Genomic DNA, 15835 nt, shown 5'->3' with positions numbered 1-15835 from the left:
CAAGTTTAGCCCTGACCAAACTCCGATTTACTATTACAAAAGTTTGATTACCTTTGTTGTCTTCGTCAGAATGCACTCCCAGGACTGCTACTTCAATAACAAATGTTGGTTTGGTCTAAAATAATCCATCGTTATATCCAAATAACGGCGTTTTGTTCGTGCGTTCAAGACACTATCCGAAGTGTAAATAAGGGTCACGAGCATGGCGCAATTCGTGACAAAAGATTTCTAAATATTCCATTACCGTACTTCGAAGCATGTCAACCGCTGTTTAAAATCAATTTTTATGCCATTTTTCTCGTAAAAAAGTGATAATATTCTGACCGGGAATCTGCGTTTAGGTAAACAGACAAAAGAAAACAAAGCATTCGGTCGACGCGGGCACGAGCCTGAGTCTCACAGTACTGTAACCAGCCACTACCCAAACGCGCTACTTTTTTTCAACCAGAGCCTGCAAAGCCACGATTCAGCTTTTTGCCGCCTTCTGACAGCCCATGGGAGCCTTAGGAAGTGTCACGTATCAGCAGAGATCGTCTGTAATGGATAGAGATAATCAAGAAGGGCAAGAAATTGTCAGACAGGCCACTTCCTGCATGGAATCTTCTCAGGTTTTGGCCTGCCAAATGAGTTCTGTTATACTCACAGACACCATTCAAACAGTTTTAGAAACTTTGGAGTGTTTTCTATCCAAAGCTAATAATTATATGCATATTCTAGTTTCTGGGCAGGAGTAATAATCAGATTAAATCGGGTACGTTTTTTTTATCCGGCTGTGAAAATACTGCCCCCTAGCCAAAACAGGTTAATTCTTGTTACTCTAACTGCACTGTCCAAATTGCAGTAGCTATTACAGTGAAAGAATACCATGCTATTGTTTGAGGAGAGTGCACAGTTATGAACTTGAAAAGTTATTAATAATCCAATTCGGCACATTTGGGCAGTCTTGATACAAAATGTTGATCAGGAATACAATGGTTCATTGGATCAGTCTAAAACTTTGCACATACACTGCTGCCGTCTAGTGGCAAAAATCACAAATTGCGCCTGGGCAAGAATAATACATTGTGGCCTTTCTCTTGCATTTCAAAGATGATAATACAAAAAAATGTAGTTTTTTTCTTTATCTTTTACCAGATCTAATGTGTTATATTCTCCTACGTTAATTTCACATTTCCACAAACTTCAGTGTTTCCTTTCAAATGGTATCAAGAATATGCAGTTTAATTTTGGTATGTCATTTTAGGTGAAAATTGAAAAAAAGGGTGGATCCTTAAGCGATTTCAAACATCTTTTCAACCAAAAATATGTATTTTCGACATCTTTTACTCACAGTAATGGCCTCCCAAGACCACCACACAGATGACTCTCAGCACACCAGACCGCAGGGACCGATAAGATGTGATTGGATGTTCAGCAGGATGTGGACCTCGCCACGTCATCTGGCCACAGAAGATAAAGGCTAATGGATCTGACAGAGATAGTGATTTGTTTGGATTTGATTTGATGTAATATTCTACATTAAAAAAGAGACAAACATACAGAATAACTTATTTAACCAAACACAAAACTGTTTTTCTAATACATGGAATGATGTGATTGATTAGTCAAGGAGGTACAATACACCAAAAAAATATGAATACAAGGAATGACTAGACAAGTCAAAGTACAGTATAGGGAATACATTGACCAGTAAATACACTATACTGACTTGCACTTTCAACATGAGATAGTCATTTGTTTTTTATCAATTGAAAACTCCAGTCATTGATTTAACCTCAATATGGCCTTCAATGGAAAAGCGTAGTAAATGATCATTGATTTAGTGCTAGAGTGTATTCAGAATATGGCCATTCTGACATTCAATATAAAATACCTCAGACAAGACCGAAAAAGTGTCTGGAGCGATCCGTCAGGGTAAGAGTGAGAACAGGTCCACATGTCAAAATGGGGGAAATCTTAGCAAATGGCTTAATGGTTATTCATGAGAATCAAATGTATGTGTGTGTGTGAGAGAGAGAGTGTGTGTGTGTTTGTGGGGGGGGGGGGGGGGGGGGGGGGTGTTGCAGTGTGTCTGCAGGCGTGTGTGCATGTGTTTTCCTGTGATATAATTGTCGTTTTCTTCATCCAGTGTCTTCCGTGGAATCACCTCAGCATGTCACGCCCTGTTTCCCCTAGAGTACAACGACAGACCTTCACATAGAAAGAGAAAGAGAGAGAAAGAGAGACAGAACTGGGAGAGAAAGGGAGGATAGAAGAAAGAACAAATGATTACCCCAGTTTAAATATTTCATCAGCGATTCATGGCTACACATCCTGTGTGTGTGTGTGTGCTGGATGGGAGGGGGGGGGGGGGCATATGCTACAGTTCATGATATCTGCATTAATGCCTACTCTATAATTCAAATGTGAAGATGCAAAGAAGAAGCCATAACACATGCACGTACACACACAAATTATTATTCTGTACCTACAGGTGACATAATATTTCCCCAATACCAACCGTCAGCTTACCAAGTCACATACTATGCCTTTAAATCAAGCAATTTTGAAGCCAAATGAATTTGATTTGAGAATGGACTATTTATTTAACCTTCCACTGGCATAGAGTTACTGAAATGAATACAGGTGATACCTCACATACACCATACCAGAGCAATAAAAAATGTAATGTACAGTGAGTATACAAAACTTTAACGTCTTTGGGGTAGGGGGTAGTATTTTCAGGTCCGGAAGTAAACTGTGCCCAGAGTAAACTGCCTGCTACTCAAGCCCAGAAGCTAGGATATGCATATTATTAGTAGATTTGGATAGAAAACACTCTGAAGTTTCTAAAACTGTTTGAACGATGTCAGTGAGTATAACAGAACTCATATGGCAGGCAAAAACCTGAGAAAAATCCAACCAGGAAGTGGGAAATCTGAGGTTTGTAGTTTTTCAAGTGATTGCCAATCCAATATACAGTGTCTGTGGGGTCATGTTGCACTTCCTAAGGCTTCCACTAGATGTCAACAGTCTTTAGAACGTTGTTGCAGGCTTCTACTGTGAATGGGGAGAGAAAAAGAGTTATTGGAATCATGTGTCTGGAAAAAAGCCATGAGCTCAGTCACACGCGTGCGGCCGAGAGAGCGAGCTGAGTTCCTTTACATTTCTGAAGACAAAGGAATTGTCCGGTTGGAATATTATTGAAGATTTATGATAAAAAAACATCCTAAAGATTGATTCTATACATCATTTGACATGTTTCTACAAACTGTAAAGCAACTTTTTTGACTTTTCCTCTGGACCCAGTGCATGCGGCTACTGCATTTGGAATAGTGAACTGAACGCGCAAACAAAAAGGAGGTATTTGGACATAAATATTGACTTTATTGTAACAAAACAAACATTTATTGTGGAACTGGGATTCCTGGGAGTGCATTCTGATGAAGATCAAAGGTAAGTGAATATTTATCATGCTATTTCTGAGTTTTGTTGACTCCACAACATGGCGGGTATCTGTATGGCTTGTTTTGGTGACTGTGCGCTGTATTCAGATTATTGAAAAGTGTGCTTTTGCCGTAAAGCTTTTTTGAAATCTGACACAGCGGTTGCATTAACCTCTTACATCTAGACGTTCCGCTAGCGGAACACCGCTCCAATATCCAATGATAGGGCGTGGCGCGAAATACAAACTCCTCGAAAATCCAGAAACTTCCATTTTTCAAACATATGACTATTTTACACCATTTTAAAGACAAGACTCTCCTTTATCTAACCACACTGTCCGATTTCAAAAAGGCTTTACAACGAAAGCAAAACATTAGATTATGTCAGGAGAGTACCCAGCCAGAAATAATCAGACACCCATTTTTCAAGCTAGCATATAATGTCACAAAAAACAAAACCACAGCTAAATGCAGCACTAATCTTTGATGATCTTCATCAGATGACACTCCTAGGACATTATGGTATACAATACATGCATTTTTTGTTCAATTAAGTTCATATTTATATCAAAAACCAGCTTTTACATTAGCATGTGACGTTCAGAACTAGCATTCCCACCGAACACTTCCGGTGAATTTACTAAATTACTCACGATAAACGTTCATAAAAAATATAACAATTATTTTAAGAATTATAGATACAGAACTCCTTTATGCAATCGCGGTGTCCGATTTTAAAATAGCTTTTCGGTGAAAGCACATTTTGCAATATTCTGAGTAGATAGCCCGGCCATCACAGGCTTTTTTCATAGGTTGGAGGCTAATGTTTTGCAGTTTTTTTATATGATAACTGATGATCAATGTGCCCCACCCATCGGTAATGTCACGGTTGTCGTATGGATTAGACCAAAACGCAGCGGGAATATGTATACTCATCTTTTTATTTTGAAGAAGGAAAAACAACTAAATACATATACAAAAAAAGAACAAAACGAAACAGTCCTGTCAGGTGCAACAAACACTAAAACAAGGAACAACTACCCACAAAAAATCCCATAGAAAAACACCCCTCTTAAATAGGACCTTCAATTAGAAGCAACTAGGAGCAGCTGCTTCCAATTGAAGGTCAACCCCATTAACTAAACATAGAACTAGACATACTAGATAAACATAGAAATATACTAACATAGAACATAGCCCAACAAACCCCGAAACACTCTAAACAAACACACCCCTGCCACGTCCTGACCAAACTACAATAACAAATAACCCCTTATACTGGACGTGACAGTACTCTCCTCTCTCCCCCCCCCCCCCCCCCCCCCCTCCCCCCCTGAAGGTGCAGACCCTGGATGCACCTTACACAAAAATAAACACACACAAAAAAAATCTTAACTAAAGGGAGGGGAGGGAGGGTGGCCACCGTCACCGACGGTTCTTGTGCTACACCCCCCCCCCCCCTCCCCAACCTCCTACTACGGAGGTGGGTCAGGCTCCGGCCTTACTCCAACCTAACCTGTCCACCCCCGCTAAATACTTATTCAATTTTACCCCTCCCGAAGTCTCTGGGCTATGGCGCATCGCTGGAGACATCGGGCTGAAGGACGACTCTGGCTGCGCCGGCTCCGGACTGTGGGCCGTCTCCCTCTCGGCTCCGGACTGTGGGCCGTCTCCCTCTCGGCTCCGGACTGTGGGCCGTCTCCCTCTCGGCTCCGGACTGTGGGCCGTCTCCCTCTCGGCTCCGGACTGTGGGCCGTCTCACAGTTAGTTTTCAACACTGGAGAATTTGTACAAACGTTGCTGTCTGTCTCTGACATTTGCAACATTATTTCAACATTCAAATTCGATCTCCAGCTGTCGGGATGAGATAGACATGCAGGCAGCTTTTCTCAACCAGTCGAAATCATGAATCAGCATCATTTTTATGGATATATACACAAATAATTATCAATCGAAAACGTAAAATATTTATGAAGTGCACCTAGTTTGCTGTCTTTCCAGCTTCAGTTTGAAGTGATTGTGTTAGTTGTGTTGTTGGCTAGCTCTTCTGAACAACAGTGTCCTGTCGAGAGAGCACATTTTCTATGCCAGTTAAAATCGTGCATCATTAGCTCATTGTTATAGATGTATCCAAATAAATGTAAATAGAAAACATCTTAAACAAATGCAAATACTTTGCTGTTATTCTGGCTGCACTTTTTGACATGACTGTAAGTTAGCCACAGTTGGCTAGCTAGCAAGCAAGGGATAAGAACGTTTCCAGCCAGTATGGCAATGGAACATTTAAAAAGAACGACTGGGTCACATCGTAAACTTCTGACTTCAACTGTATATCCTCCAAACACTCACTTCTTTGGCGTCATCACTTAACTATGTTGTTATTCCTGTTTGAAGAGAGGGGAGAGATCCTGGAGATTGAAGTTGTTGTTTAACTTATTTTAATGCCTAATGTTTGCCATCTTTCATTGTGAAGTGTGTTGCGATTTTACAAATGCACATGAAATAAAGTTTAATCTATAAAGTTTCATAGGGAACTGAACAGAAAGGCGAGCGGACAAGAAGGAATATGCATCCGTGTACTGTAGACTTAGAAACACCCACACATGACACACCCAATTTGACCACCCAATAAAGCTGATGAATAACCAACACCTAACCAACACCAGTCCATTTCCAATACCTGAAGTGGAACAACATGGGGGTAAGATTCTTTTAAAACGTATTCTGAGCATTTAGATGACAGTTAATTAAACTGGTAAAGCTATGTTAACCTACATGTAGAGTATGTTGTAATTACAATAGTCTGTTTATCAAAAGAGTTTGTTTATCTGTTTATCAAAAGATCACATATAGTGTTTGTCAACATATGACTGTATGGAAAGCTTGAAAAACATGCCACTCCCTTTATCTTCAAGTTAGTTTAATGTAACAAGGTTAATCTAATTCTGTTCCATTTATTTTTTGTGTTTCAGTACAAAGAAAATGAAAACGCATTTATTGGCATAAAAGTTACAAAAAAAACAAATTTGAAGATTAAAATTTCAACTCAAAATAATTTAAAAAATGTTCCCAGAAAATTGAAATGCTTAAAGGTTATCAGTAAAATGATTTATCGAGTAAAGCAACATTTTAATTTTGGAGATTGTATTTTTTATAAAAAAATTATGTTAGTAAATGATTCAATGGATGTACCATCCAAAGCATCTATTGTAATTTACATCAAAAGTTTTTACGATTATCTTAGTGTAATTTATTACTTGTTGCATTACAATAGATCAAAAAATGAAATGGACAACATTTACATAATTTCTGGGATTTATATTTCTTCAGTTAATATGGAAAACCTCTATATTAAACCTTTGTACAGAATTATGGATCCCAATATTGCGTCTGCTATTAAAACAGGAAGTCTAAAAGTGTCTTTTTGCAAGAATAAAATGGGCAAGACAGAATTTCTCTCATATGCTCAATTAGATAATCTGGTATCAAAGTCACTAGACTTCCGTCAGGCTCTTATATACTTAATCACTGGAAATCAAGATGGACTACTTTTTCATCTGCGTAATGAATTTGATGCAACTGCTTTAGTTGCAGTGTTATTCTCAGAGGTAATCAGAAATCCAGTGATGATAGTTATGAACCTAATTCCAATGAAAATGGACACATTACGCACATGGATGGACTTCCATCAACACCTTCCACCTCTAGCTGGTGGAACCTGGAAAAAAAAAAGTCACCAGGCGTATTGTGATAAATTTACACTAAGACTACACAATTTTTTAAAAAACTTAGTCAAAGGTAAGGAAATCAGAAATTTTGACATAGACATTTCAGACATTATTTTTATTGCTTGATTACATAATCTAGAATATATACTTCCTACAATATAACTATAAAAAAACTTGCTAGAACATAAACTAGAATATGACCTTACGAGAACATAAACTAGAATGTGAACTTACTACAATATTGTCACGGTTTCTTAAGGCAGGAGGAAAGGGCAGAGTCAAAAGCAGGAGACGTAGTCCAGTAGTGTCGTAGAACGGTATATTTATTGCACCGAAAAACCACTCGGCGTAACAAAAGGGCATAGGGTGCGCCCAGAGAACACAGTAAACCCCGAGAAAACAAAAATACGCACGGGGCGCAGCCCGGCAAATACAACATTCCTCTAGCAGGAATCCGCTGGGGGAGAATTGTGCAAAAGCACAGACCGTTCACATACCTGCCCGCTGACGAACAAACAATCCCGCACAGAGACGAACCCAAAGAAACAAACTAAATACCTCCCCACTAATGACAGACAAGAGACAGGTGCGGTCTAGATCAGACAAAAAACAAAGAACACAGAAACATAGATCGGTGGCAGCTAGTAGACCGGCGACGACGACCGCCGAGCGCCGCCCGACCGAGGAGGGGCGCCATCCTCGGTGGATACTGTGACAAATATATACTAGAATATTAACTTACTACAATCTAAACTATAAAAAACTTACTAGAACATAAACTAGAATATTAACTTACTAGAACATAAACTAGAATATGATTTTACTACAATATAAACTATAAAAAAAACTTACTACAACAAACTATAATATGACCTTACGAGAACATAAAATAGAATATGAACTTACTACAATCTAAACTATAAAAAAACTTGCTAGAACATAAACTAGAATATGATCTTACTACAATCTAAACTATAAAAAAACTTACTAGAACATAAACTAGAATATGAACTTACTACAATCTAAACTATAAAAAACTTACTAGAACATAAACTAGAATATGAATTTACTACAATATAAACTATAAAAAAAATTACTAGAATAACAGCTACCGTTATATTGATATCGAATTACAAATATTGGTACCCAAAATTCATCTTCATTGTACCCCATGTTGTTCCACCTCCACTTCCAGGAGGAGCCAGGTGGGGCCACAGAGCAGGTACTGTAGTTGCAGATTCTTCTCCACTGACGTCAATGATACAATGTGATACTGTACCTCAGTTACACTGAATGCATTTCTGCACATCTAGAGGAACTTGTTAAGCATTTACGTAGAGCAAAATGTTCTGTGGGTGTTATGATTGGGGTGATCTGTGTGCCAGCTTCCACTTCCAACAAGTAACACAAGTGCTTTACACATTGCATTGTTTTCAACCATACACATCTTCAGTCTAATCCACCTGTCCAGTTTTACCTGTTGTAAATCCTTTTTATCATAACAAGCTGTCAAAAGGTTCATGACATTTATCTTACACTTTAACAGTTTATATTTTATTATTTTTTATTCATTATGTTTTAACCTCCAGGCTACTCCATCTTCTGCCGCCAACTCTGTCAGTCCACCAGACCCAACAATGCAGTCTCCACACCACTGCAGTAACAGCCATATCTTCACATCACAAAGCTTCAGTACTATCTGAATGTGTTGTAAGTCCTGTACAGCACTCGGTATACAGTACATCACTTTTCAGACAATGTGTTCAGCTGCATTGCTAACCTAACCAACCCCCTCTGATTCTTCTCATTCAGGAAGTACCATCCAGCATCATGTGGCAACCGCAATGTGAATCAAATCAAATAAACTAGAATATACATCCGCACTGACCCGTGAATCCGCACTGACCCATGATCACCACCGACCCGGGCTCTACAGAGGCAGCCTTGGATGCCCAGGCTTTGCACACGTTCAAGGACACAAGATTTTGAAGAATCCCAGTGAGCAAAATGTACTTATTTTTATAAGGATCTCTACAGATTGGTGTCTCACCCGCAGGACGGTTGAGCTAATGTGTGCTAATGCGATTAGCATGAGGTTGTAAGTAACAAGAACATTTCCCAGGACATAGACATATCTGATAGTGGCAATAAGCTTTAACCTCTTACATCTAGACGTTCCGCTAGCGGAACACCTGCTCCAATATCCAATGATGGGCGTGGCGCGAAATACAAACTCCTCTAAAATCCGAAAACTTCCATTTTTCAAACATATGACTATTTTACACCATTTTAAAGACAAGACTCTCGTTAATCTAACCACACTGTCCGATTTCAAAAAGGCTTTACAGCGAAAGCAAAACATTAGATTATGTCAGCAGAGTACCCAGCCAGAAATAATCAGACACCCATTTTTCAAGCTAGCATATAATGTCACATAAACCCAAACCACAGCTAAATGCAGCACTAACCTTTGATGATCTTCATCAGATGACAACCCTAGGACATTATGTTATACAATGCATGCATGTTTTGTTCAATCAAGTTCATATTTACATCAAAAACCAGCTTTTTACATTAGCATGTGACGTTCAGAACTAGCATACCCCCGCAAACATCCGGTGAATTTACTAAATTACTCACGATAAACGTTCACAAAAAACATAACAATTATTTTAAGAATTATAGATACAGAACTCCTCTATGCACTCGATATGTCCGATTTTAAAATAGCTTTTCGGTGAAAGCACATTTTGCAATATTCTCAGTAGATAGCCCAGCCATCACGGCTAGCCATTTAGACACCGACCAAGTTTAGCCCTGACCAAACTCCGATTTACTATTACAAAAGTTTGATTACCTTTGTTGTCTTCGTCAGAATGCACTCCCAGGACTGCTACTTCAATAACAAATGTTGGTTTGGTCTAAAATAATCCATCGTTATATCCAAATAACGGCGTTTTGTTCGTGCGTTCAAGACACTATCCGAAGTGTAAATAAGGGTCACGAGCATGGCGCAATTCGTGACAAAAGATTTCTAAATATTCCATTACCGTACTTCGAAGCATGTCAACCGCTGTTTAAAATCAATTTTTATGCCATTTTTCTCGTAAAAAAGTGATAATATTCTGACCGGGAATCTGCGTTTAGGTAAACAGACAAAAGAAAACAAAGCATTCGGTCGACGCGGGCACGAGCCTGAGTCTCACAGTACTGTAACCAGCCACTACCCAAACGCGCTACTTTTTTTCAACCAGAGCCTGCAAAGCCACGATTCAGCTTTTTGCCGCCTTCTGACAGCCCATGGGAGCCTTAGGAAGTGTCACGTATCAGCAGAGATCGTCTGTAATGGATAGAGATAATCAAGAAGGGCAAGAAATTGTCAGACAGGCCACTTCCTGCATGGAATCTTCTCAGGTTTTGGCCTGCCAAATGAGTTCTGTTATACTCACAGACACCATTCAAACAGTTTTAGAAACTTTGGAGTGTTTTCTATCCAAAGCTAATAATTATATGCATATTCTAGTTTCTGGGCAGGAGTAATAATCAGATTAAATCGGGTACGTTTTTTTTATCCGGCTGTGAAAATACTGCCCCCTAGCCAAAACAGGTTAATTCTTGTTACTCTAACTGCACTGTCCAAATTGCAGTAGCTATTACAGTGAAAGAATACCATGCTATTGTTTGAGGAGAGTGCACAGTTATGAACTTGAAAAGTTATTAATAATCCAATTCGGCACATTTGGGCAGTCTTGATACAAAATGTTGATCAGGAATACAATGGTTCATTGGATCAGTCTAAAACTTTGCACATACACTGCTGCCGTCTAGTGGCAAAAATCACAAATTGCGCCTGGGCAAGAATAATACATTGTGGCCTTTCTCTTGCATTTCAAAGATGATAATACAAAAAAATGTAGTTTTTTTCTTTATCTTTTACCAGATCTAATGTGTTATATTCTCCTACGTTAATTTCACATTTCCACAAACTTCAGTGTTTCCTTTCAAATGGTATCAAGAATATGCAGTTTAATTTTGGTATGTCATTTTAGGTGAAAATTGAAAAAAAGGGTGGATCCTTAAGCGATTTCAAACATCTTTTCAACCAAAAATATGTATTTTCGACATCTTTTACTCACAGTAATGGCCTCCCAAGACCACCACACAGATGACTCTCAGCACACCAGACCGCAGGGACCGATAAGATGTGATTGGATGTTCAGCAGGATGTGGACCTCGCCACGTCATCTGGCCACAGAAGATAAAGGCTAATGGATCTGACAGAGATAGTGATTTGTTTGGATTTGATTTGATGTAATATTCTACATTAAAAAAGAGACAAACATACAGAATAACTTATTTAACCAAACACAAAACTGTTTTTCTAATACATGGAATGATGTGATTGATTAGTCAAGGAGGTACAATACACCAAAAAAATATGAATACAAGGAATGACTAGACAAGTCAAAGTACAGTATAGGGAATACATTGACCAGTAAATACACTATACTGACTTGCACTTTCAACATGAGATAGTCATTTGTTTTTTATCAATTGAAAACTCCAGTCATTGATTTAACCTCAATATGGCCTTCAATGGAAAAGCGTAGTAAATGATCATTGATTTAGTGCTAGAGTGTATTCAGAATATGGCCATTCTGACATTCAATATAAAATACCTCAGACAAGACCGAAAAAGTGTCTGGAGCGATCCGTCAGGGTAAGAGTGAGAACAGGTCCACATGTCAAAATGGGGGAAATCTTAGCAAATGGCTTAATGGTTATTCATGAGAATCAAATGTATGTGTGTGTGTGAGAGAGAGAGTGTGTGTGTGTTTGTGGGGGGGGGGGGGGGGGGGGGGGGGGGTGTTGCAGTGTGTCTGCAGGCGTGTGTGCATGTGTTTTCCTGTGATATAATTGTCGTTTTCTTCATCCAGTGTCTTCCGTGGAATCACCTCAGCATGTCACGCCCTGTTTCCCCTAGAGTACAACGACAGACCTTCACATAGAAAGAGAAAGAGAGAGAAAGAGAGACAGAACTGGGAGAGAAAGGGAGGATAGAAGAAAGAACAAATGATTACCCCAGTTTAAATATTTCATCAGCGATTCATGGCTACACATCCTGTGTGTGTGTGTGTGCTGGATGGGAGGGGGGGGGGGGGCATATGCTACAGTTCATGATATCTGCATTAATGCCTACTCTATAATTCAAATGTGAAGATGCAAAGAAGAAGCCATAACACATGCACGTACACACACAAATTATTATTCTGTACCTACAGGTGACATAATATTTCCCCAATACCAACCGTCAGCTTACCAAGTCACATACTATGCCTTTAAATCAAGCAATTTTGAAGCCAAATGAATTTGATTTGAGAATGGACTATTTATTTAACCTTCCACTGGCATAGAGTTACTGAAATGAATACAGGTGATACCTCACATACACCATACCAGAGCAATAAAAAATGTAATGTACAGTGAGTATACAAAACTTTAACGTCTTTGGGGTAGGGGGTAGTATTTTCAGGTCCGGAAGTAAACTGTGCCCAGAGTAAACTGCCTGCTACTCAAGCCCAGAAGCTAGGATATGCATATTATTAGTAGATTTGGATAGAAAACACTCTGAAGTTTCTAAAACTGTTTGAACGATGTCAGTGAGTATAACAGAACTCATATGGCAGGCAAAAACCTGAGAAAAATCCAACCAGGAAGTGGGAAATCTGAGGTTTGTAGTTTTTCAAGTGATTGCCAATCCAATATACAGTGTCTGTGGGGTCATGTTGCACTTCCTAAGGCTTCCACTAGATGTCAACAGTCTTTAGAACGTTGTTGCAGGCTTCTACTGTGAATGGGGAGAGAAAAAGAGTTATTGGAATCATGTGTCTGGAAAAAAGCCATGAGCTCAGTCACACGCGTGCGGCCGAGAGAGCGAGCTGAGTTCCTTTACATTTCTGAAGACAAAGGAATTGTCCGGTTGGAATATTATTGAAGATTTATGATAAAAAAACATCCTAAAGATTGATTCTATACATCATTTGACATGTTTCTACAAACTGTAAAGCAACTTTTTTGACTTTTCCTCTGGACCCAGTGCATGCGGCTACTGCATTTGGAATAGTGAACTGAACGCGCAAACAAAAAGGAGGTATTTGGACATAAATATTGACTTTATTGTAACAAAACAAACATTTATTGTGGAACTGGGATTCCTGGGAGTGCATTCTGATGAAGATCAAAGGTAAGTGAATATTTATCATGCTATTTCTGAGTTTTGTTGACTCCACAACATGGCGGGTATCTGTATGGCTTGTTTTGGTGACTGTGCGCTGTATTCAGATTATTGAAAAGTGTGCTTTTGCCGTAAAGCTTTTTTGAAATCTGACACAGCGGTTGCATTAACCTCTTACATCTAGACGTTCCGCTAGCGGAACACCGCTCCAATATCCAATGATAGGGCGTGGCGCGAAATACAAACTCCTCGAAAATCCAGAAACTTCCATTTTTCAAACATATGACTATTTTACACCATTTTAAAGACAAGACTCTCCTTTATCTAACCACACTGTCCGATTTCAAAAAGGCTTTACAACGAAAGCAAAACATTAGATTATGTCAGGAGAGTACCCAGCCAGAAATAATCAGACACCCATTTTTCAAGCTAGCATATAATGTCACAAAAAACAAAACCACAGCTAAATGCAGCACTAATCTTTGATGATCTTCATCAGATGACACTCCTAGGACATTATGGTATACAATACATGCATTTTTTGTTCAATTAAGTTCATATTTATATCAAAAACCAGCTTTTACATTAGCATGTGACGTTCAGAACTAGCATTCCCACCGAACACTTCCGGTGAATTTACTAAATTACTCACGATAAACGTTCATAAAAAATATAACAATTATTTTAAGAATTATAGATACAGAACTCCTTTATGCAATCGCGGTGTCCGATTTTAAAATAGCTTTTCGGTGAAAGCACATTTTGCAATATTCTGAGTAGATAGCCCGGCCATCACAGGCTTTTTTCATAGGTTGGAGGCTAATGTTTTGCAGTTTTTTTATATGATAACTGATGATCAATGTGCCCCACCCATCGGTAATGTCACGGTTGTCGTATGGATTAGACCAAAACGCAGCGGGAATATGTATACTCATCTTTTTATTTTGAAGAAGGAAAAACAACTAAATACATATACAAAAAAAGAACAAAACGAAACAGTCCTGTCAGGTGCAACAAACACTAAAACAAGGAACAACTACCCACAAAAAATCCCATAGAAAAACACCCCTCTTAAATAGGACCTTCAATTAGAAGCAACTAGGAGCAGCTGCTTCCAATTGAAGGTCAACCCCATTAACTAAACATAGAACTAGACATACTAGATAAACATAGAAATATACTAACATAGAACATAGCCCAACAAACCCCGAAACACTAAACAAACACACCCCTGCCACGTCCTGACCAAACTACAATAACAAATAACCCCTTATACTGGACGTGACAGTACTCTCCTCCCCCCCCCCCCCCCCCCCCCCTGAAGGTGCAGACCCTGGATGCACCTTACACAAAAATAAACACACACAAAAAAAATCTTAACTAAAGGGAGGGGAGGGAGGGTGGCCACCGTCACCGACGGTTCTTGTGCTACACCCCCCCCCCCCTCCCCAACCTCCTACTACGGAGGTGGGTCAGGCTCCGGCCTTACTCCAACCTAACCTGTCCACCCCCGCTAAATACTTATTAAATTTTACCCCTCCCGAAGTCTCTGGGCTATGGCGCATCGCTGGAGACATCGGGCTGAAGGACGACTCTGGCTGCGCCGGCTCCGGACTGTGGGCCGTCTCCCTCTCGGCTCCGGACTGTGGGCCGTCTCCCTCTCGGCTCCGGACTGTGGGCCGTCTCACAGTTAGTTTTCAACACTGGAGAATTTGTACAAACGTTGCTGTCTGTCTCTGACATTTGCAACATTATTTCAACATTCAAATTCGATCTCCAGCTGTCGGGATGAGATAGACATGCAGGCAGCTTTTCTCAACCAGTCGAAATCATGAATCAGCATCATTTTTATGGATATATACACAAATAATTATCAATCGAAAACGTAAAATATTTATGAAGTGCACCTAGTTTGCTGTCTTTCCAGCTTCAGTTTGAAGTGATTGTGTTAGTTGTGTTGTTGGCTAGCTCTTCTGAACAACAGTGTCCTGTCGAGAGAGCACATTTTCTATGCCAGTTAAAATCGTGCATCATTAGCTCATTGTTATAGATGTATCCAAATAAATGTAAATAGAAAACATCTTAAACAAATGCAAATACTTTGCTGTTATTCTGGCTGCACTTTTTGACATGACTGTAAGTTAGCCACAGTTGGCTAGCTAGCAAGCAAGGGATAAGAACGTTTCCAGCCAGTATGGCAATGGAACATTTAAAAAGAACGACTGGGTCACATCGTAAACTTCTGACTTCAACTGTATATCCTCCAAACACTCACTTCTTTGGCGTCATCACTTAACTATGTTGTTATTCCTGTTTGAAGAGAGGGGAGAGATCCTGGAGATTGAAGTTGTTGTTTAACTTATTTTAATGCCTAATGTTTGCCATCTTTCATTGTGAAGTGTGTTGCGATTTTACAAATGCACATGAAATAAAGTTTAATCTATAAA

At 39.3% G+C, this 15835-nt stretch overlaps 2 long non-coding RNA genes across 6 annotated transcripts in view; one reads left to right on the top strand and one right to left on the bottom strand.

Annotated features, from left to right (window-relative positions):
• LOC145861361 (uncharacterized) overlaps positions 1 to 11505 on the top strand; it is a 28265-nt gene extending 16760 nt beyond the window's left edge. For 4 of the 5 annotated variants that reach the window (XR_014381105.1, XR_014381103.1, XR_014381102.1 and 1 more), the window contains 3 exons: positions 1333 to 3435; positions 8743 to 9162; positions 11292 to 11505. This is a non-coding gene — a long non-coding RNA (uncharacterized LOC145861361). The remainder of the gene's footprint in view (positions 1 to 1332; positions 3436 to 8742; positions 9163 to 11291) is intronic. The other variant, XR_014381104.1, reaches the window with a different exon arrangement.
• A 2803-nt stretch (positions 11506 to 14308) lies between these two features.
• Positions 14309 to 15801, bottom strand: LOC145861364 (uncharacterized). The gene is made up of 2 exons (XR_014381114.1): positions 15664 to 15801; positions 14309 to 15376 (listed from the first exon to the last, which is right to left on the bottom strand). It is a non-coding gene; the product is annotated as an uncharacterized LOC145861364 (long non-coding RNA).
• Between the last annotated feature and the right edge of the window lie 34 nt (positions 15802 to 15835).

This window comes from Salmo salar, chromosome 17 (genome assembly GCF_965601325.2).
Source record: "Salmo salar chromosome 17, fSalSal1, whole genome shotgun sequence".
NCBI lineage: Eukaryota > Metazoa > Chordata > Actinopteri > Salmoniformes > Salmonidae > Salmo > Salmo salar.
The sequence above is the reverse complement of the archived record's forward strand: the minus strand, read 5'-3'. Positions and strand labels throughout refer to the sequence as shown.